Source organism: Pogona vitticeps, chromosome 6 (assembly GCF_051106095.1).
Source record: "Pogona vitticeps strain Pit_001003342236 chromosome 6, PviZW2.1, whole genome shotgun sequence".
Taxonomy (NCBI): Eukaryota; Metazoa; Chordata; class Lepidosauria; order Squamata; family Agamidae; genus Pogona; species Pogona vitticeps.
The window spans coordinates 22,749,412-22,772,779 of NC_135788.1; the positions used below are offsets into that span (position 1 = coordinate 22,749,412).

Consider the following 23,368-nt stretch of genomic DNA (forward strand, 5'->3'; position numbering starts at 1 on the left):
GGTTGTTCTCCCAGGAAGCACAGGGCAGAATCAAACTTCCAACCTATGGCTCTGCAGCCAGGCAGGACCTCAGGCTGTGATCGCACTTACAAAATGTTGTCCCGTTTCCCGCCTTTAATACTGAAATTAAAATTTGTGATCATATTATGTATCGCCATTACTGGAATTTGTCCTGCCTACCCGTGGTAACCCTGTAGTATTTCCCTTCTGCCAGCACCTTTCTACTTTTTTTTGTTCCGTACGTAATGTGGAACTGCTCTGTCATGGGCGTCTGGTATGCACAGTTGTGCCGGGATTTATTTTCTAAAAATGGCAGCCATTTCAGACCATGACGGATACTTGCATTGCCCTCTTTTTCTTTTCTTTTAAAAATATTTTCCTAGGCAGTACGGAAGGATCAACTGCTCTATGCCTGGAGCGGAGGGAACCGATGCCTGGGGAAGGCTCCCTGCCCGCAGGCGCCACTAACCAGCTAGGCATTTCCCAACTAACCGTGTGTGCTGTGGATGGAGGGACATGGATGGCAGGGGGTGGATGTTGTGGTGCCTGGCCTGGCGTGCGCCCAGCCCACCACTCTCCAGCAGTTGTGAAGGTGATGGTGGAGGCAAATGGCTCTCCCCCTCACCAGTGAGAGCAGCTACAGCCGGCCCATGGGAGGGTGATGGGCAGCTGGAGGGAATGCCGACTGCCCATGCCTGGGGACATGACATGCTTCCAAATGTGACGGAGTTCCCCTCCACTGTTGGCACTGCGTTGACACTGGGGAGGGAGGCATGGGCGAAACATCCTGGCACGGGCCCATCCACCCACTTCTCCACCCCCTGGGCTGGCCATCGGCAGTGGAGGGAACTGGCTAACTCAGAAAACATACAATGATGCAGGTCTTGGAATATATGTCACATGACTGCAAAGCATGACAGTTTGGTGATCTGCAGTCATGACATAATACAGGCACATTTTACCAGGAGCCTTGTGGCGCAGTGCTTAAACTGCTGTACTGCAGCCAAAACTGTGCTCATGACCTGGGGTTCAATCCCAGGTAACCAGCTCAAGGCTGACTCAGCCTTCCATCCTTCTGAGGTCAGTAAAATGAGTACCCAGCTCGCTGCTGGTGGGGGGGGGGGGGCACAACATTTTAATTTTTGTCTTTATTGTCCTATATTGTGAAAGTAAAATAAATGAATGATTTTACCTTTCTTGCTTTAAGCAGCCAATTGAGTGGAAGCAGCTCATGTTGAAGGCCTTTGCAAAACACAAAAAATTGATGAAGGAGTGTGAACAAGGAAAAGCAATACCAGAACCAAGAGACATCCACTCCAATTGAGCGTTGGGAGAATGAAAACAGACAAAAGAAAATACTTCTTTACCCAGCATGTTGGTAGTATGTGGAACTCCTTGCCATAGAATGTGATGATGGCATCTGCCCCAGATGCCTTTAAAAGGGGATTGGACAGATTTCTGGAGGAAAAGTCCACCACAGGTTACAAGCCATGATGGGGATGTGTAATCTCCAGGCTTAAGAGGAAGATACCTCAAAATATCAAGGTGCAGGGGAGGAGTATCAGGAGATCTAGTTGTCTTGTGTGTTCCCAGAGGCATCCGGTGGGGCTATTCTACGTTGTCTCCCCTGGACTTTTTCAGAGGAGCCATTGAGAACAGCCAAGAGTAAGACCTGGCAAACCAATGGTTTTGTATTTCTTAGAAAGGATTTGACCGTCATCTTTTAGGCCTCCTGCTTCTTTCCCAAGAAAACAGCCTTCCTATGCCAGAGCTATTCATAGGTCCTGCCTTTTGCTCCTTCAAAGTGTTACTGCTGGGCCACAAGGGCCTCCAGTTCTGAGGCGACAGAGGGTGTCTGGAGGGCTCCCCCAAATACTGACTTACCTGCTTTGAAGTAGTAGCTGAAGTACATTTACTTCCGCCAGGGTTGGCTACGAATTTTAAAAGGGAAAGCAAGTAAGTGTATTTGTTTTATTTTGCCTCACTCTGAAACAACTTATTTTTTAATTTTGCATTTTGTTCTGTTTTCAATTTATAGCAGCGGAGGCGGAAACGTTGTGCTTTCCACCAGCCTGGTAGGCTACACAAGAGTCGGGGGAGCTGCTGTTCCAATGGTGCACAACGGATATGGATTTTTCTATAGGATTAGAGATATCAGGTAAGGATACATTTAGTACTAGTCAACAGAAAAACTTTAACCTGCTATCAGAGGTTCCTTGGTGCATGAAACTAAGAAATAAAGGAGAAAAGATGGGGAAGGAAGGACAGAAAAGACAAAATACTTGGCAGTATAATAGCTATAGGCATTGAAGGATAATGTTACTTTTACAAGTGCCTCTTCAAGACCACAGGTTGTACTGGTGTCCTGGTATTATTTGCTTCGGATAAAAATGACTTTCATTGCTGTGAATAGAACAAGCTTGTGAAAACTTCAGTATTTCTGTGGAAATAGGAACAACAATCTACCATGGTCATTAAAGCTGCTATTTTTTTGTTATAATAGTGTATTATTATTTTTTGGCATCTGCTATTTATAATACTTCCCAATGCCCTTTGAACAAAAACATTCACAAGCTGCTTTACACAGACCTAATAGAAATATAATCCAATTTAAACTACATAGAATGGTAGTTTCAGTGCATCAGAGAAAAGTATAATATATCAAGTAATTCCCAACTACCCAGTGGAATCAGTATCTTTGTCTGTGAAGAAAGAACAGGAAAGAATATGTGCCACCAAAGTAAGGACCACATTTGATGATTCATGGCTTACTACAGCAAATCCCAGCTTCCAGCAGATGGCAATCTTACCTCCATAAATTGCAGAACCTAAAACTAGGTGTCACTCGAAAGACTTAAAACTCTAGTTTAGTCAACTCTAATATACATAGGGGAAGCAGTACTCTGTGAGATAATCTAAATTCAGACAAGTTAAGATATTGAAGGTCAAAAACAGGCCAAATATTACCTTGAAATATTGTGGTATTTCATTACACTGAAATATTCCAGATTGCTCTACATTTTGTATGTCGTCTTTTAGAATCATTATCATGTTATCCGGGGGTTCAGCAAATCAGAATTTCTCTATTAACAACTGTGTTTAATTTCTCCACTAATAGGATTGTTGTAGGCTGCACTGCTTGAAAATCATGCCTGGAGACAGATGCAGAAAACCTATGTAAGAATCTCTTCCAGTCTTTTCAGGACATGGTCAAATTAATGGCAACAGCGCAACTGAAAATCTCGTGCCTTTGTTCCCTTGTGCATTACTCTAGTTCCTGAAGATTTGAAAGTGAAGACATTAGCCAAAGGGAGTGTTTTAATTGGTCAAAAGACTACATGATAGTTTGCCATTTACAGTACATACAGTTAGGTCCGGAAATAACTGGACACTGACACAAGTTTTGTTTCTTCAGCTATTTACCAAAATGAATTCAAGTTACAGTTAAATAATGAATATGGGCTTAAAGTGCAGTCGGTCAGGTTTTATTTGCAGGCACTCACATCCAAATTGGAGGAAGGATTTAGGAATTTCTGCTGTTTAATATGTAACATGTATATCTTTTTCAAGAGATCAAAAGTAATTGGACATTTGACTCAAAAACCATTGCATGGACAGGTGTGGGCTGTTCCTTCGTTATTTCATCATCAATAAAGGAGGTAAAAAGTCTGGAGTTGATTCTAGGTGTGGCATTCACATTTGGAAGCTGTTGCTATGAACGCACAACATGCATTCAAAGGAACTCAAGAGTGCAAGTGAAACAGGCCGTCCTCAGGATGCCAAAAAAGAAAGAATGAGATAGCAAGAGCATTAGGAGTTTGCATCAAGAGTTTGCTACATTCTGAGAAAGAACAAAAAGGAGTCTGGACATGCACGGAAGACGACAGCGGTGGATGATCATAAGAGCCTTTCCATGGTGAAGAAGAAGAAAAAACCCTTCACAACATCCAGCCAAATGAAGAACACTCTCCAAAAGGTAGGCAGGTCATTATCTAAAGAGAAGACTCCACAAGAGCAGATAAGAGGGTTTACCACAAGGTGCAATCCATTCATAAGCCTCAAGAATAGAAAGGCCAGATTAGACTTTCCCAAAAATATATATATATTTAAAAGCCAGCCCAGTTCTGGAAGAGCATTATTTAGACAGATGAAACCAAGATCAACCTGCATGAGAATGTTGGGAAGAAATAAGTTTGGAGAAGGCTTGGAACAGCTCATGATCCAAAGCAGTGGTTCTTAACCTTTGTTACTTGGATGCTTTTGAACTGCAACTCCCAGAAACCCTGTCAGGACAGCTGGTGGTGAAGGCTTCTGGGAGTTGCAGTCCAAAACTCCTGAGTAACCCAAGGTTAAGAACCAGTGATCCAAAGTATACCACATTATCTGTAAAACACTGTGGAGGCACTGTGATGGCATGGGTGTGCATGTCTTCCAATAGCACAGTGCTGGTGTTTATTGATAATTTGACAGAAGACAGAAGTAGCTGGATGAATTCTGAAGTGGATATATTGTCTACTCAGATTCAGCCAAATTTAGCAAAGTTGATTGGACAGTGGTTCACTTTACAGATGGACAATGCCCTAAAACATACTGCAAAAGCAACCCGGGAATTTTAAGGCAAAGAAACTGAATATTCTGCAATGGCAGAGTCAATCACCTGATCTCAATCCAATCGATCATGTATTTCATTTGCTGAAGACAAAACTTAAGGCAGAAAGACCCACAAACAAACAATAACCAAAGACAGCTGCAATAAAGGCCTCATAAATCATTTATTTATTTATTTATTTATTTATTTATTTGATTTTTACCCTGCCCCTCTAGACCATGTCTACTCAGGGCGGCTTACAAAAGGATGGTGATGTCCATGCATTCCAGATTTCAAGGAGTCATTGCCTGTAAAGAACTCTCAACAAAGTATTTAAAATGAACCTTTTTTAAATGATTGTGTTAATTTGTCCAATTATATTTGAGCCCCTGAAATAAGGGGACAGTGTGCGAAAATGGCCAGAAGTCCTAAACATTTCATACAATATTTTTGTTCAACCTCTTGAATTAATAATGAAAGACAGAACTTTGATTGCATCTCAGTTGTTTCATTTCAAATCCATTGTGGTGGCATACAGAGCCAGAACTATGAAAATTGTGTCAGTGTCCAATTATTTCTGGACCTACTGAATTGTATGTTAGGCAGAAATAATGCAACCTCTTTTTAAAATGAGATTTACTGCAATAACAATGCACTTTTCCTTGATTAGGTTTCCAGTAGCAATGCAAATCATGACAAAGCTCCTAGTAGAAACTATGCAATATGAAACGAAAGCGGTGGGAGTTTAGGAAATTGATTTTTTATTAAAAACTTGTATTTCTATCTTATGATAGGAGGTATGAGAACATTTAATTTGACTGATACTAGTTTTTTCAATGGTAGAGAATTCAGCAGCCATTGCAGGGATAATATATAATAATTTCTTTCGAGATGGGATGTGTATTGTGGCTATTTTAGAACTTTTAGAAGTAATTAAGAAAGCTATAGAACTACTTAAGATTACTGTTCAATGTATGTTGTAGCATAGCTGATATTCTCTCTCGCATACAGTGGGATTGTAGAAACTCACAAGCTTTATAAGAGCTTTATAAAAATATAAAAGGACAGAATGCATTTTACTTGAGAAACTTGTTTTTATATTCCAAACAAAGAACAGATATTGTAACAATACTTGAAAATATACAAAACATAATGTGATTAGAAGCTATCATGACAATGTTGTTTCATATGTATAATTCTGAAGATTCTAAACCGCTTTGGTGTCTTAGAAGGGGACTTTGTTTTATCAGATATGTCATTTCTTCCCTTTGAAAAAAAACCACTACAAAGAGGAGCAGGTATTGACATACTTGATTTGTACATCAGTTGCAGCAAAATACTTTAGAGACAATGTATTCTCAATTAAAAAACATGCTTTGTAAATAAATTCAAAGTCAAACATGTCAGTATAAAATTAACTAAATGTTTTCTGACTTTGCTCTTAGAAAATAGGACTGCCAGCTGTGACGAACAGAAGCTTCTGATTTTTTTTTCTTAAGGTCCATAAAAAGTTTATAGGGTTTTTAGGAGATGTCCAAGCATCAGACTTTCTGACCTGACATACAATAGATGCAAAGTCTAATTCTGAGGTTCCATTTTGGACTTCAGCCCATCATTACCACCAGCTTATTTTGTGTGACTGAGATGGTATAAACAAAACCTTTTGTAAATGCCCATTTGTAAAAAAAATGAATTAACAGCTCAGCAGTGTCCACTTCTTAACTGGCAGGTTGTCCCGTCTGAATGTTGACTAGAGAGTAATAGATTCCTCTGGCAGCCAGCAGCTGCTGATGTGTTCCTTGTTCTATGACTTTCCCATTCTGGAGCACTGCTATGCTGTCAGCGTTCTGCACTGTAGATAAGCGATGAGCTATTACAATGCAAGTGCGGCCTTGTCTGGCTTTATCTAGGACCTCCTGGACAACCTATTGAAAAGAGAATGGGAGATGATTGTCCTGTGAAAAGTCCTCCTATTTATTACAATCTATCTTTGAAAAAGAGAAAAACAACTTTTCATTTAAAGTAAGTTTTCAATTTTTGAATGATGAAGACTCATAAAAGAATGAAGACTCTTGAAATATCATCAGATACAAGTGAAGGTATACAATACAGAGACTGAAAATGCTGGCCAGGAATCATAGTAGATGTACTTCAATACATCTAAAGCAGTGGCTCCCAACTTTGGGTAACCCATTGTTCTTGGAGGCCCCTGTTGGCCTCCCTCAGGAGGTAATCTTGCAGGGTGACTAATGCTGTCTCCATGCCATGACGCAGCCTGAACCCAGACTGGAATGGATCGAAGGCATTGGTCTCCAGGAGACCTTGAAGCTGGTCGGCCACCACTCTCTCCACCAGCTTGCTGATCAAGGGGATATTGGCGACTGGTTGCTAATATCATCAGCCGCCAAATAGGGTTCTTTCCAGATAGGCTCAAACTATAGAATATCAAAATTAAGTTAACAAAGGAACAATTTCTGAGAAATGAAACATTATTTTGATTCCAAAACGTGAGACATATAACCATATAAACATTATTATTATCTGTGGTATGCTGTGATGTAAATGTTAGTGCAAATGCAATATAAAAGAAATGATAAGAAACAAATATACAGACTCAAATAGCCAGGCCTTCTGCAGAATGTCAATAAAGGTAGGTCAGAATAAGAATCATGAGGCTCTTACGTTTTAATTTGTAAACTGTCCAGAGTAGTATTTCCACTAAAGGGGCAGTATATAAATCAAATTAATAGAAAAAAATAAATCATGAAACCACTGCTTATGAACTTATTTGGGGCTGCATGAATCCAGCTAAGAGAACAGAATGAATGGGAACCGGACCTGTAAGCAGATTAAACAATTGTAATCAGTCATCTAAATTTAAATTTAATTAAATTCAGGCATGCATGAAAAAATGCTAGTATATCTGATGGGAGAAGCCTGCTTTTCGTTTTATAGCAGGTATGCTGGAAAAGCATTTTCTTCCTCATGAAGTTAGACAGCGAAGTTCGGTCATGCAGGCTTCTGCGCTGTTCACTGGGCACCCACAGTTACACCCACAAGGAGCTGGCAAGCATTTCTCTGTGTACACGGTGGTTGACTGCTGGGGAAGGGAGAGCACAGAGAGATCACAGCACACTAGAGGGAGAGAAACACAGTGTGCTTTACAGTCATCTTTCGGCATCCGTTCTGGTCAGGTACCCGAGTGGATATGCAGAACTGTATGTTACAATTAAACAGCATGTCGAGGCCGTAGGGAATTCTTCCAAAATGGTTAAGCCAATTCCCCCCACCACTATAATTAGTAATTCATACTAAAGAAATCAGACAATGTAATCATTATAGAAAGACCATTTTAGCCTTATTCTCTGGTCCATGTGTTTTTAACACAAGCAGTGCATTGTAAATCATAAACACCCTTTAGCTAACTGGCAGAATAATTCTGGGAATTGTGAGAAAGGGACTAATTTCAGTAAAGCTTGAGGAAATGCATTGAAGACTGTAGGGAACGACATTTGCAAAAGGCACTCACCTGCGGTAAAGAGTCAATGAAGGAGTGTATGTTGGCTGCTTTTGCAACTTCAATGATCTCGTCTAAGGGTATCTCTTTGCTGTTATCGCCGTAGGCAATATTCTCGGCTATGCTGCAGTCAAACACGACTGGCTCCTGGGATACAATCCCAATCTGAGACCTCAGCCACTGGATAGTCAACTCTTTTGCACTTTGGCCATCTAGTTGCTAGAAAATAAAGAATTTAGAAGCAGGTCAAGGTAGGAATTCCATTAAATATAAATCTTGGCCAAAGTTTCTGTGATACAAAATGGAAATAAGTAAAAAAAAACCCAAACCATTTCCCAAGATTTTCAAACTATCAGTCACTGTTATCGGTATGATATATTTAATAGTGTTATACTATGCTTTTCAGAATATGAACCCTCGTGGATTATACCTTAATTATAATAATATAATGAGTTTAGAATGGCTGAGCTAGAAGGGGCCACCAATTTAGAAGGGCGATCAGATGGGCAAACAGCTCCCTAATTCAGTTGAATATGAAAAAAGAAAGATAAATTTGGGTCACTTTCCAGTGACCACATGGGTTTTCAGTAATATCAATTCATTTTGCCCCTTTCCCAAAACTGTCCCGCTGCTTTCTGGGACAGGGCTAGGGTTGCAGGTTAATTTGGTGCAATTGGGGGCTCTCTTGGTGCTCCTCTTCTGCAGCCCATGCGGTTGGCTAATCCGCTCCCAAATGGAGCTGCGTTCTCCATGGTGACAACCCTGAGATGTATGCAGTGGGTCTTGACCCTAAAAGGAACAATGGACAAATCCCTTCTTCTATTTTAGTCTTCTCTAACTTAAAAAAAAAAAACCTCTCACTGACCCAGCATAATCTTTGATACATTGGAGGCGCCCTTCGGTGCTGGTATTAAATCTCATGCAGCGCTAACACAATGGGAGGAATTTTTTTTAAAGGGAGAAGGGATCACCATGGCCAGTGGGCTACAAAAGGTGGGGAAAGGGGCATCGGTAAACCAAAAGGGGAGAAAACTGGAGTGCCCTGAAGTGCTGTCTAGATCTTTCTCACGAGAGAAGAAACAGCTCCTGTGTGAATGAAAGGGTTGCTCAAGCGTAAGGTAAAATAGATTGCACCAAAGATAGGAGCCTTTCAAGCAGGAACCAGAGAGCTCCCAATTCCCCCGTTTAGATGGACCCTCAGGAGGCTTGTAAAAAAGGAGGTGAGGGTAGAAAAGGCTGTATGTCCACTCCTGGTATCTGCACACTCCATGCCAGAGGCAGTCTGCCTCTGTATATCAGCGGGTGGAGGGGATGAATGGGAAACCGCTGTTGTATTCATGTCCTGCTCGGGAGCTTTCCCTGGGCAATGGATTTGTTGTTTTGCATGTGGAATGCTGAAGGAGATAAGGCTTTGGTCTAGTCCAATCTGAGCCTTCATATGTAACAAATAAAACAGTAGCCACAGACTTAGTTAAGAGCAGCGAACTTTAAAATTAATCAAACACACATGGAATAGATAAATCTTTTAAATCCTCCTGAAGGTCAGCAAAGAGACAGCCAAGTGTACTTCCTGAGGAGTTTTATCTTGACCTTTGAAAGGCATGTCGTTGCAAATAATTCAAAAGAAAATATATCAAAGGATATTAAAACATGGTAAAGGCCAAACAAGGGCTAATATCACACAATTATATAATCCATGAAGGCACTGGTTCATCACAGAACTCATGTTATAGCTTTATGGAAACCTCTCTCTTTTACTGTTGTGTCAAACAACACAAGACATGGGTATTCTTTAACAGGCACGTGAAATGTATTTTCTGTTACAGTGGACCCTTGACTTACAGACGGCTTGACTTACAGACTTTTTGAGTTACAGACTTCTCTGGCCGCAAAATTTAGGTTTGACTTTCAGCCTGAGAATTGACTTACAGACCAGAAAAAACCCAAAATGGAACAAAAACGGCCTGTTACGGGATTAATCGGTTTTCAATGCACTGTAGGTCAATGGAGACTTGACCTACAGATTTTTGACTTGAGAACCACCTTCCAATACGGATTAAGTTCTCAAGTCAAGACCCCACTGTACCAGCAGCAGTCATACGAACAGGGCATAAAGATGACAGGGACTCCAACACATGGATGAAAACAGAGTGAGGCGGAAAGTGAGTGAGCTCTGTGTGTTTGTGTGTGAGAGAGGGAGGGAGAGAGAGGAATGAGAAAGAGAACCAAACCTCTGCTTGAAAGCTACTCTTACATTGTGTTGCTGATTATATTACATTATTAATTAAATTACTTGCAGCCAAATCAATTTGGCAACATTCCCAGGGTTTTCTAGGTATAAAGTAGTTGGAAGTGGTTTAACAGACCCTCTTTCTCATGGCACTCAAGGCACATGACACCCCCTCCTCAGGCATACACACACACAGAGAGAGAGAGAGAGAGAGAGAGAGAGAGAGAGAGAGAGATCAGAGATATCAAATACATCACAGCTCAGCCAATTCAAGGAGATTCCTCCAATCAGGGAGCATTTACACTGAGCTGCCTGAAGAAGTTGCCATATAATGAGGGAGGCAGGGGGATCTACTTCCACCAGACTAGCTGCATATCCTTCAGTATGAATCCAAATCCAAATGTGTTGAAAATGCAATTAAGAGGGGACTGGGTTTCATCCTTGCAACTTCATCTGGTTGAATTTAGCCTGCCCAGCACACTCTCTTTCTGGATCTCTCTATAACTTCCAAGATTTCAAGAACTAGGCATCTGAGGCAGTTGGAACTGAGGATATCCCCAGCATGAAGGGTGGTTCACTCTCTCTCTCTCGCTCTCTCTCTCACCAGAACAGCACAAAGTCGCAAACATATCTGGACTGCCTGGACATTGAACGCATGCCCCTCTCCCTCCAAAACTGCTATCTGTTTAGTACAGTGAGGTTTATTCACATCGAACTAGGAGCTGAAAGGCAGGGAGGGAGGCTAAGCATGTATATAGGCTGAGACAAAGTGGTCGCAAATGAGGCAAATGAAGCAAATACTGTACTAAAATAATCTATTTGGTAGGAAATGGATCAACTTACAAGCTTCAGTCCTTCATCACTGTAGTTATCGATTGATGGTACTCCTTCAAACAGCATGGACATGTGGACTGAGCACCATGGGAGAGGTGTTCAGTCCACACAATAATGCTTGTTTGTCACCTGTTGTCGAATACCTTAAAGAATCCTACAGGTTCAGGCGCTCTGCACTGGATATTTCTTTTTACTCAACAGGCTACTTGGAGATGGAATTTTCATTTTAAAAAGAAAAGAAAGAAAACATGAAAGAGGCTCTCTTCATTTTGTTGATTCATCAAAGAGAGCCTCTTAAACATGTACGATCCATATGAATAAAAGAGGGAGTCACAAATATTCTATGCTTTTTCATGCTTCTCTCCTTGGTTAAACTTTCCTTCCACCCTTTGTCTGTCAAAACCCCAGGAATATTTGTATTTTTTTTGCTGTCAGCAGCCAATCTGAACGTCCGGGGTGGAGGAAGGGGAATTTTGAATTAGTAGAAAGTCATGGGTTGGTAGTTATAACCCAGTGAGAAGGAGCGGGGTGCTCTTTCTTTGCCTCAGCACAATTGTGCTGCCTACTTGATTGATTCTCTGTTGCCTTGCCTCTGCTTTTTTGGAGTAGTATTGCAGCAGAGGTGATGAACTGATAAGGTGACCGGTGTTCCTTTGTGCAGCACCAGTAGAAGAGTGAGCAGCAAACCAGCAGGACTTTTGCAGGTCATGCCCAGCCTTAAGACAGTACTATGAGCCCAATCCTCAGTGCTGCAGTGTCTACAGGAGGTAAGGTGGGGAAAGTGCTTCTGTTTGAAGGGAAGCTGAAGTATGACAGACAGGCAGCATGGGCAGAAGAAAACAGAAGCAACAGAACTAGAAGGAGAACCTGCTGGCTGAGCAGCAGGAAAGGGAGTGTTGCATTTTTGAAGGGCAGGTATACTGATTTCCTTCCTCCCACCTTCCATGTCTCACCTTCTTACTTCCATCTTGAATGGCATGTTGTTTGATTTCACTGTCTCTTCTGTCAGAGAGCAGTCACTCTCTTTTCCCAACCTTGCCCTACTTGAAGACAGTGAGATTTTGAGACTTCAGGATAGGTCTCGGTTAGCTTTTATAGCAGGCACAAACCGGGGGAAACAAATGAAAGGACTTGAAAGAGAAATGTTAAATGGAAGGACCAGTACACAAAAGACTTGAAAACTAAGAAGACACCGGCTCTATTTTAGAAGATGTACCAGCTGAGAACTACCATTGCACTTAGACGTAGGCCAAAATGGTGTGAGAATAGTAGTGGGGGAAGTGTGGAAGCTACTATTCAAAAATGTTCCAGGTAATACGGTGGGAAATTTCTACTAGACCATTATAGAGAAAGGAGGGAAGCTGTTGCCTGTCTTTCCTTCTTCCAAAGGAGGAAAGACAATCTAACCTAAAGAGCCACGGTGACAATGGGGTAGACCTTCCAATCTAAAAACCCTCTTTAATGCTAGGTCAAGTAAAGGGAAAAAACATTGTTCCAAGATTTGATTCTGGACGAAGATATGAACTTGGCTTCTATCTGGTTGAGAGAAGAAAGGGGAGTTTGTTTCATCCAACATTATTCACTAGATTGCACAGCAGGGTAGAGTGGGAGGGAAGGGGTGTTAAATGGCTACAGTCTATGTGCATGATGTCTTTTGGGGCTCTAACCTATCCCATGCATTATTCACCATCTACATGAAGGTGCTGAGAGATGCCATTCGAAATGCTGGGATGAGGAGCCAGCAATGTGCAACCGACACCCACTTCTATTGCCTCTTATCACCAGATACCAAGGCAACAGGGAGGACCTTTGAACACTTCCTGATCTTGATAACAAGCTGCATGTGGCTAAGCAAGCTGAAATTATGTTCTGACAAGACAGAGCTGCTAGTAATCAGTAGAAAATGAGACCTGGGGATTCATTAGGTTGCAGCCCCCTTGATTGGCTTCACTTATTATTTTGGAACGCTTCTTGATTTTGTGTGTTTTCTTTGGGGACCCCAGGGGGCAGTGGTGATGAGACGTAGCTTTCCGTTACTCTGCTTAGTGCACTAGCTAACAAACTTTCAAAGCAGACCTAACCTGGCTATGGTCATCTATGCCTTAGCTACGTCATGCCTTGACTACTACAATGTGCTTCATGTGTGGTTACCCTTGAAGAGGGTCCAACATCTTCATTTGATATAATACATGGCAGAATAGTTTATAAACTGAAAGCCTTTCATTGGTGGCCAACTATTTAACAGGTCCAATTTAAAGTCCTTAATTTAAACTTTAAAGCCCCAAACAGCTTGGGGCTTGGCTATCTTGCTAAGGTGCCATCTGGATGTTGAGGTCTTTGGGTAAGGGCCTCTTAAGAATATCAACAGCGGAGCTACCTACTTAACAGGCACAAAGGACAACATTTTCTCCTTCACAGCCATGGGATGCCCTCCCTGCAGAGCTGTGAACAATTTCCACTCATTTTGCTTTTAAGAAGGGTGTGAATACACATCTTTCTAAATTGGTAATTGATATTGCAATGATTTTAACTGTAGATTTACCAGTTGTAACTGTTCTTATGGTCTTGGTTATTTACCTTCGTTTTCAATGATGTTATGGCTGAATCTTCTTTTTAATTCTGTTTTATGATAATAAGCCACCTTGAACATTATCTAGTAGCACAAAGGTGAGTTATAAATGTCATAAAACAAATACGCAAGATGAAAGAAAAGATGAAGAATGGGAAGACAATTAAGGAGAATGAAGAAGCAATGGAAATAAAGGAAACATCAATTTGACCAAAGTCCAGGAGGCAGTGGAAGACAGGAGGGCCTGGCGTGCTCTGGTCCATGGGGTCACGAAGAGTCGAACACGATTTAATGACTAAACAACAACAGCTGAAATGCATGACTTCTATATCAACAGCCCTCATGCTGTTGAAGTGGCATCAGACAACGACTGAGAAGAAGAGTCAGGAGCCACACTGTTTCAGCCTACTCAAATTCAAAGGAAAAGGTCAAGTAATTTTTGCATTTTATTATACTCTCATTCCTGCATGACATATATTATTTTACTGTACATCCCTCCTCTTTAGCAGGAATAAAGGTTCCCTAGAGGGATGAAACACCAACCCTCTGATTTACCTCTGATTAACCACACCAAGCTACTGGAAACTGAGCTCCAGTTTAAAGGTGTACAAATCGCCTCACAGCAGCAACCCAAAGTTTGCATTAGCATCTTACAGGAAGATTACTGTAATGCTGAGAAATGCCACTTTGGAGCAATTCCAATGGGATGGCCATTTTGGCCCAGTTACACGGGTGACATGTTTATAACGATCAGATGTAAGGCCCATAATAAACCACATAAGCAATGCAATGTGGCCATTTGAACCAGACTTTCTCTCCAGCCATTTACTATCTCCCAAAAATAAAAAAATTAATAAGGGAAATGTGGTCCTCAAGACATGTTTAGGTTTCATTTTTCCCTCAGCCCTAGCCAACACAGTCTGTGGTGAGGGACAAGAGGATCTGAAGTTGAACAATACCTAGAGAGAGTCACGGTTCTCATTTCTGGCCTACCCTACCTCTTACCAGCCTCCTTTCTTCATTGCCACATTTCAACAGTCATATTTTTTTTTATTCTTCTCTAGATTGTTACCTTCAATCCTCACCCCCCACCATTTTGAGCTGTGGCCCAGTTAATTTTGCTCTTTGTGTAGACTTCAATTAGACTTCTACAAATTGTCAATATTTTTCTTGTTTTGCCTTTTCTTCTCATCCTTTTAAACATCATTCTTACAAGCACTTCCTCTGTAAAATGAAATGAATAAAAAAAAATCCAGACTGTAGGTTTGGGAAAAAGAGCGCTCTTTGAACTGGGAGAAGGACACAGGAAAAACTTAAGGCAGAATTTCTGCTAAAAAGTACTCGGCCTTTTGGCTAAGATCAAGTGTAGTATCTGTTCTTATCAGTTTAAATAAGTAACCAAAATTTGGGAAATGTTCTTCATTTGGACTTTGCCAAAAGGGTATGTTTTCCTTTTGAAAATAAACAATAACAAAAGCACAAAATATAGAAGTTTCAATTGCTTTAGTTGTAAAAATAAATGAGGTTGCAAATTAATGCATTTCAAGTGAAAATCTGTCCACTTTTCTCTTCTCCCTTGCCCCCACTTACAACATTGCTGGAATAACCTGCTGAAGACTTTGGATGAAGTCCTGTAGCTTAACTAAGCAAGTCACAACTACAGCAGGTCCACTGAATCAATGAGACTTAACAGAGAACATGACTCACCAGATCTCCACTAATTCAGGGGATCTACTTGTGTCATACTATGCTAAGCAACAAGATCCCAGCCCTTGTCTTCAGCGAGACAAAAATTGACCTGAGGTAATCGTGCTTCTCGTGGCTCTCAAATATTCAATACAAATTCTCTGTTTTTAGGATTTCCCCTGACAAAACCATTTGCTAATTTCCAAACTATAACTTCCATATTATTTCAAATTTCTGTCATAACATCAATGGGGCATCATCGTAATTGCACCATGTCCTGTCCCCTGGTGGGTTTTCTGCTTCTAAAAATAACATGTACAGTGGTGCCTCACGTTACAACGTTAATTCGTTCCAGCGAAATGGCTGTAGAATGAAAACGTCGTAAAGCGAAATTTAAAAAGCCCATAGAAAGGCATTAAAACCTGTTTAATGCATTCTGATGGGCTGGAAACACACCATCCAGTGAAGATCCTCCATTGGGTGGCCATTTTCGCTGCCTGTGCAGCAAGGAATCCGTCCCAGAAAACAGCGGGGGACCATTTTGTTTATCCGGTGACCATTTTGAAACCGCCGATCAGCTGTTAGAAAATCAACGTTTTGTGAAGAATCATTTCCCGAAGCAGGGAACCGATCATCGCAAAGCAAAATTCCCCCATAGGAAACATCGTAAAGCGATCACAGAAGCGATAGCAAAAAGTTCGTCGTAATGCGGTTTCGTCGTTAAACGAAGCGATTCTAAAGCGAGGCACAACTGTAATGTAGACATTCAACAGGCACAGTTTTCCACAGGGAGGTAGGGATGGGATGAACACAGGCTGTTTTTTTATACCTATCCGTACAGACAACGGGGAAGGAGAATAAGAAATCCAATCAAAATCACACATGGCTGGCAAAAATCTATATAATCTTACAAAACAAATATATTTGTTTTGTAAGAGGACTACAGAGGACGAGATGGCTGGACAGTGTCATCGAAGCGACCAACATGAATTTGACCCAACTCCGGGACGCAGTGGAAGACAGGAGGGCCTGGCATACTCTGGTCCATAGGGTCACGAAGAGTCGGACACGACTAAATGACTAAAGAAAACAAAAAACAAAATCGTCATGTTGTTCTGAGCCTAATTTTATTTTGATTTTCTCCCAATTCCCTCCTTACACAGGTTTTAAACCATGACATTACAGAAGGAATGGGCAGAATTGCTGTATGATTCACAATAGTTCAGTATAGATTTTAACTTCTAAATGAAAACAAACAAACCCAATAACACACACACACACACATTGATCATTGCTTCTTAGTCTCTTGACTAAGATTTTGACAAATGATTTGTACACTTCTTACAAAGACTAAAGTGAATATTTTCAAGTTCTGGCAGAACTTTAATAATCTGATGATAGCTGACTGAGGTAGATGTGGGAAGCTATCCTAATGTTTATATATATATTTTTTCCCAAGGTAATTACATTATCAACAGAACAGTCTGCTTACTGAAAGAAAGCCATCCTTTGATTGATTAATTCTTGGAGAGGTAGAGTTAATGAAAAAAAATCTGTTTATTTAGCCTGAATCAGATAAATATTGGCATATTTATTTATAATCATGATTACTATTTTTTCCTTTTCAAATGAAGTATTTAAATATCATATGACTATAGTTATTTATCTTTGTTCTTTATATTTAGTACATACATCCTGAGCTAATGATCATTTTTGCATTTTATTAGAGTTTTTACAAGGGCAAAATATGAACTGTAATATTCTTGCTTAACTGGTTACATTTCAGAATCAGATGTCCTTAATGGTATTTCTGTAATCCAGCACCTTAACTGAAAATTAGTTTTCCGCCCCGAGTAGATATTGTCTAGAGGGATGGGGTAAAAATCTAATAAATAAATAAATAAATAAATAAATAAATAAATAAATAAATAAATAAATAAATAAATAAATAAATAAATATTTTCTCATCTAAAAAATTACAGAAATACAGACACACACACACACATGGTCTATTGAAGTGAAGAGGGGGCTTGAGGTAATCGGGGGTATTTTATATTTGTAGGCAGTGAAAGAGCTCAGAAATCTAGTCCTGTCTTGATACCCCAAACAAATGTTAGGCTCAAAATTTCTTAATTATAATTGTATGTGTCTTGTTTGTATGTATATATCTTGATTTCATGTGGTAGATTTTGGGATTCTGGGAGGGTGAAGTCGATCCCATAAGCCATAAAGAGTCAGCCCACTCCTGTTGTGTGTATAGCCCAGGAAAAAGATCCAAGCATTCGTTTACCAAGAATGGGATTGTTCTGTCTTGTCTCTTCTTTCCAAAATGTTCAACAGCTGTAGTTGAATTTTTGTTGTTGGTGATGAGCTCTAGATATGGCTGTTTACTGTACAGTTACATAACACCTATAAAGACAGTGATTTACACTCGCTTACACCTTGCTTAGTCCCTAAAGAGATATGCTCTGGTATATTTAACTCCACCTCCTGGAAGACTAATATTTAACAAACCTCCAACTCTCCCTTATGAACTCATACGAACTCTTATGAACTTTCCCTTATAATTAATCATTAAATAACTCTACCCTAAGAAAGAGTTTGTGATATTTCTTTACCAAATATATTGATAAATTAGCATAATCATCCCTAGCTTATTTTTAGGGTAATTCTTAAACATTGTTGTATACTACAGAGAACAAAACAAAACAAAACATTATTGAGAAAAGAACAGTAAAGACTAAGGAGACAGGAAATCTCAAAACAGGAAATATGAAGAATGTTTTAAGGAAAAGATCATAGTGTGCAGAAGGGGGAATATTCAAAATGTTATGTAACAATTGTTAATACATATTTCTTCCTGTGCTTCTTTGTTATTATAATAGCTAAGTACAATATTATTGAATAGGGGTGTTCCTAAATGTATTCGCCCAGAAGTGCTAATACTACCAGAACCATCATAAATGGACAACAGTCCTATGCCCACTTACCTAGACCGCCTGGACAGAATCCTGCTGAGCTTGTGCTGAGCAGAAAACCCCACCAACATAGTCACATGGGATCACATTATCCTATGCAAGCATTGCCCTTGAGCAAGCAGTAATCTCTGCCAAGAAAACATATCCACTGCTTATGCAAAAAAATACAGTTCTCACAAGCAGTGGGACTTTCCACTGTGTAGAAGCTCAGTAGGATACCAAGTGAATCATTTCAGTGGGGATTTGTGTCTAAAAAGATGCAATATAGGTTTATTTTGTAACTAGGCTTAATACTGCAGTCTGTGGCTGTAAATCTATAAACAAAGCCTATGAAACACAGTAGAGTTTACCTGGGTAAATATATTGTATACAAGTCTTTCCTTTTCCCCGTTTTGGCCTCACAAGTGGAGTGACTGTGGCTGGCTCAACACCCAATTAATTTCCCCAGTTTTTGAGGATTTCAACCAAGTTCTTTCAAGTTCTAATCCAGGACTCTAAACACCATACCATACTGGTATACTGGTATGTTAAATTCAGAGCACTGCATAGAAAATAGTGAAACTAACACTTTCATATAGTGGTGTTTGGAACATACAACCAAGTCCTAAACTAAAACTAAAATGATCATTGAAGAAAAAATTAAGCTAACTTTGGACAGTTCCACCTAGGACAAAGGTTCCAGCCTGTTCTTCTCTTTGTTCATCTCTGTTTGCTGTGAAGGATTGTGCAGCTTACCTGGATTCACATGCAAACCTTAGTTTAAAAAGCTGTATCTCACACAACTGCTTTTGCTCAGAAAATTATTGAAATTGTTTTGTTTTTAAAAATGAGACACACTTTTCTCATGGAGTTTCTCTTCTGCAGAGTTTTTTTTTTTATGGCTGGGAGCAGGTAATTTAGTGAAAACTTAATTGAAAACTTCTAACCAGGATGCTCTGACAGGGAAATGAAGTTCCACTGCACTAATTCTACCCCGCAAGTGAACCAAGATAAAAGCAAACCATGTCTTAGAAGAGTGGAAAAACATAGAAAGTCACAGATTTCTTTTGTCACTGTTGGAATCAAGACAAGTTTTACATCAAATGGAGTTTGGTAAAAACACTAAGATTAGTGCTGACTCATATGTAGATATATACAATTGCTTTGCGTGAAAGAGCATCTCCTTGGTGTCAAAATAAGCATGAGTCAGTAAGAAGCAAAGAAGAGAAGGGAAGGGAAGGGAAAGTAAATTCATTGCCAAGGGTTGAGAGAGTATAACTCTAACCTCCAAGATACCAGAACAAGGAAAAGCACTCAGCACGTCTTCAAAGTGCGTAACATATTGACAAGATAAATTCTGGAATTAAAAATAGCTTAGTTATGGTGTGTCATTGCTATAATCACTGCTGCAGTTTCCACCAGAAGCATGCATACAGCTTCCTAGAATATCCACATTAAGACAACCTTTGGGAATCGGGGAAATTGGGCTAGCATATTACAGCTTATTGTAGTTCGGAAAAATGTTTATGAAGGTGGCTTAATGGGTACGATCACAATAAATAATGTTCTGCCTCTCACCAAAAACAGAAATCATTACTAGAAAGAGATACTAATAACTGTAACACAATCTGTGCTTTCCTAGTTAATCAGGAAATGCTTGATTGCTCAGTAACGTAGTTCTTCTTGGCATAAGAAAGTTCTGATTTCAAGTCTCAGACTTGAAATGAACTTTACTGAATTTTAGTTCAATTGTTATCTTTTGTTATAAGCTTTACTATTTCCGATTTCATTTCTGTTTGCTATTTTATGAGACTGTAATCTGCCCAGAGTAGTGTTGCAACACTAATGGGAGCAGGATACAAACTGAATAAATAAATTAAAATAAATACAGTAAATTGGAACTAAATTCATATAGTGTACATTCACCTTTGGCTGAGATTATAAATGTTGCTTTGTTCCTTTATATAATCAGGTTGAAAAATAATAATTTAAAAAATTAGTAAATATTTTACCTGTAAAATATTAAAGATAAGACAGTGTGAGGCTTCATATCTCACTGAGATATCTACAAATGCTCTTGAGCCGAGACGAATAACACCTGCATGCCACATTCAGATAATTAGATAAAATAAATACATTGAACTAGAAGAGCTTTCTTAGAAGTAAATTCCCTTACCCAAGAGATTTGTCAAAGATGATTTTATGTTTGCAAGAAAATTAATGGCTACCACATCAAATCTGTGTACTATGCAGAATGAGGTAATAAAACAAAGGAGTAGGATTTTGGATTGAACCTTTTTTTAAACACTTGCTACTAGTTTACCTAATGCAACTGTTTGGTTAATGGAGGGGTGTTGCCTCCATATTACCAGCAGCATGTATAATTTTTTTTAAAAATATATATATAGCATTCTTCCCAACATGATGGCTGCCAAAACATTCCGAAACATGACACTCAACTAGACATTGAAGTGGCATAGTCCAGAATACTGCTCACTCTGTCATTCTGTATAAATTAACAGATCAAGAGGAGGGTAAATCAGGTTGCTCAGGTGTGACCCCTAAAATTCTCTTCCAACACTGCTATCTTAGCCCCTTACCCTTTATTTTCCAGTTTCTTCTGCCTGACCTGACCTGGCTGCTTATACATATGCCTGACTCTCTCTGTGTTGTCTTTCCTGCTGAAAACAATAACAACTCATACTGCATTTTCCTCCTGTATCTACCCCACTTTGTTTCTAAACTTCCATTCTCTTCTATCCTCACATTTCTGCCCCGTAAGTAGACCTTTCCATCAAACTCTAATTTCACAGCACATTCTGCCACCTTCTGCCCTTCATCAGTCATTCCCTGAAGGCGATCCAAAATATACCGTTATCTGAGGCCGAGTAGAAAATGTTCCTCCCGTCACAGAGTACCTGACACCAGACACATGAGGCAGCAAATCACACAAACACCTTTCCCTATCCCTGACGGTAAAGATGCAGTAAAGCATTATATAAGTAACCATCTCCTGTCCTTTCATGACATACCAAATTATTTCCTGCTTGAAATAATTGAGTAATAGTGGGGCTGGTCCTTGTCATCCTGTCGTTGATTCTGCTATACTTCAGCTTCCATAAATCTTCAGTTTTCCTGTCTAGAGCCTAGAGCTTGTCCTTTTGGCCACATGGAGAACATATACTGCAGTTGTCAAAAGAGGAGTGGGTGTGAAGATTTCATGTCTGACAGCTTCCCCATCATAAAGATAGGTTGAAAACATTGTGGCATCTTAGCCATGAGGAACTAGGAGCTTCAGAGTCACGGTGGTTGTGTCCACAACCATTTTTTCCCCAAACTATCTTAGGGCATGAGAGCAGAGGTTGGCCTCTTTAATGTGCATGTCAACCCCACTTGTGTCACTGCCTCATAAATCTATTTCCCTTAATTGTTGTTTTCCAAAATAAATGTTGCATCATTATCATAATCACTGCCAGCATCATTTCAAACCAAGGAAATGAAAAAAGGGTGGGGAAAGGGGGAAAAGAAGTGGAAAGATGAGCAAGATACAATAAAACCACAAGCTAGACATATACTGTCATATACATTAATGTAACCTTACTCTACATCTGGAAACATCTGGAATTGGCATCGACAGAATACATATATGCATATGTTTATTTATACTAAGGCAGTAAAATCTTATGACCATTGAATGATGGGTGGTGTGTGTTCATTTTTTCAGCCTTAACGCATCTTTTGGCAATGGGAATAGCTTATTAAGATCCAGCTGTGCTGACCACCAGTTAACCTCCAAACTCTAGGAATGTAGTTCAAAAGTACATCCATATCCTCAGACTAACAGACGTTTTCTTAAACAAAATTAATTTGCTGTAAAACCAAAACAGGGCCACCACTGAAAATGCTCACATCATATGTCCCAAAGAAGCATTATCTGTGTTGTGTCACCAGGATTTAGCTGAAGTAGCCCAATTTCCTTCTACATAGAGTGGTCCTGAGTTGGCTAGATAGGCGGGATATAAATAAAATAAATAATAATAATAATAATAATAATAATAATAATAATAATAATAATAATAATAATAATAATAATAATAATAATAATAATAATAATAATAATAATAATAATAATAAATAAACATGCGTGTTTAAAATCAGTTTTTTTTCTGCACCAAACGTAGCTTTAGGTCTCAAAAGATTTTAAGATATTGACACTAAGGCAGATCTCCATTGGTTGTTTTGCACTGGGTAGTTAGACTCTTCATTTCACTCCATTTTCATTTAATTAACATCCAATTTCATGTTTTCTAATAGGCATTTATAAATTACAGTTGCTGGGTTTAATTTCTCTGAAGATGCAATGAATGGTTCTAAAGTAGCAAAGATTGCTCATATACTGATCTGAAAGGGTGTTAAAATTGTAAATACTGTCATACCATTTACAGAATTTGGGTTGTATGCGGCTTGCAATGATACAATATGTTGAAATTCTAGGTGGAGGAATGTCTTTTATTGCTAGATGGCCTGAACCTAAAGCCATCCAGGAAAAGAGTACAGCCAAACAGCTTGACTCCATGACCGCCCAGGAAAGGCTGGTTAAGTCAGAATGAATTTGTCCACTGCTTGTGCATGCCAAAATTTATGCTTTATGATACCGACTCAGATCTAGAAAACTGAACCCATCTTCTGGAAGGGGTACTTGTATCTCCTTAAGTGAAGCTAATCTTTAATTCTCCACTAGACCACAATGATTGAGACTACTTTTTACTATAACATTTGTTGGAAAGCATTGGTTGAAAACAATGGAACTAAATACATTAATTTCAAATGCTTGCTACATTTGATTTAGTGTTTTGGGGCTACTATGAATCTTGTAACAATTCTACAGAGCATGGCTACATTTCTAACCTGCTCCCGACATAACACAGGATGCCTGTTGGTTCGTTGTTCCACTCCTCCCAAACTATTTCCTACAACTGCGAAGTCC

At 39.6% G+C, this 23,368-nt stretch overlaps 1 long non-coding RNA gene and 1 pseudogene across 1 annotated transcript; one reads left to right on the forward strand and one right to left on the reverse strand.

The window, feature by feature from the left end:
- Window positions 1-4,760: 4,760 nt before the first annotated feature.
- LOC144583823 (uncharacterized) lies at window positions 4,761-17,479 on the reverse strand. Its single transcript, XR_013537794.1, has 2 exons — window positions 8,118-17,479; window positions 4,761-6,513 (listed from the first exon to the last, which is right to left on the reverse strand). It is a non-coding gene; the product is annotated as an uncharacterized LOC144583823 (long non-coding RNA).
- LOC140701551 (U2 spliceosomal RNA) lies at window positions 15,072-15,188 on the forward strand (annotated as a pseudogene).
- Window positions 17,480-23,368: the final 5,889 nt, after the last annotated feature.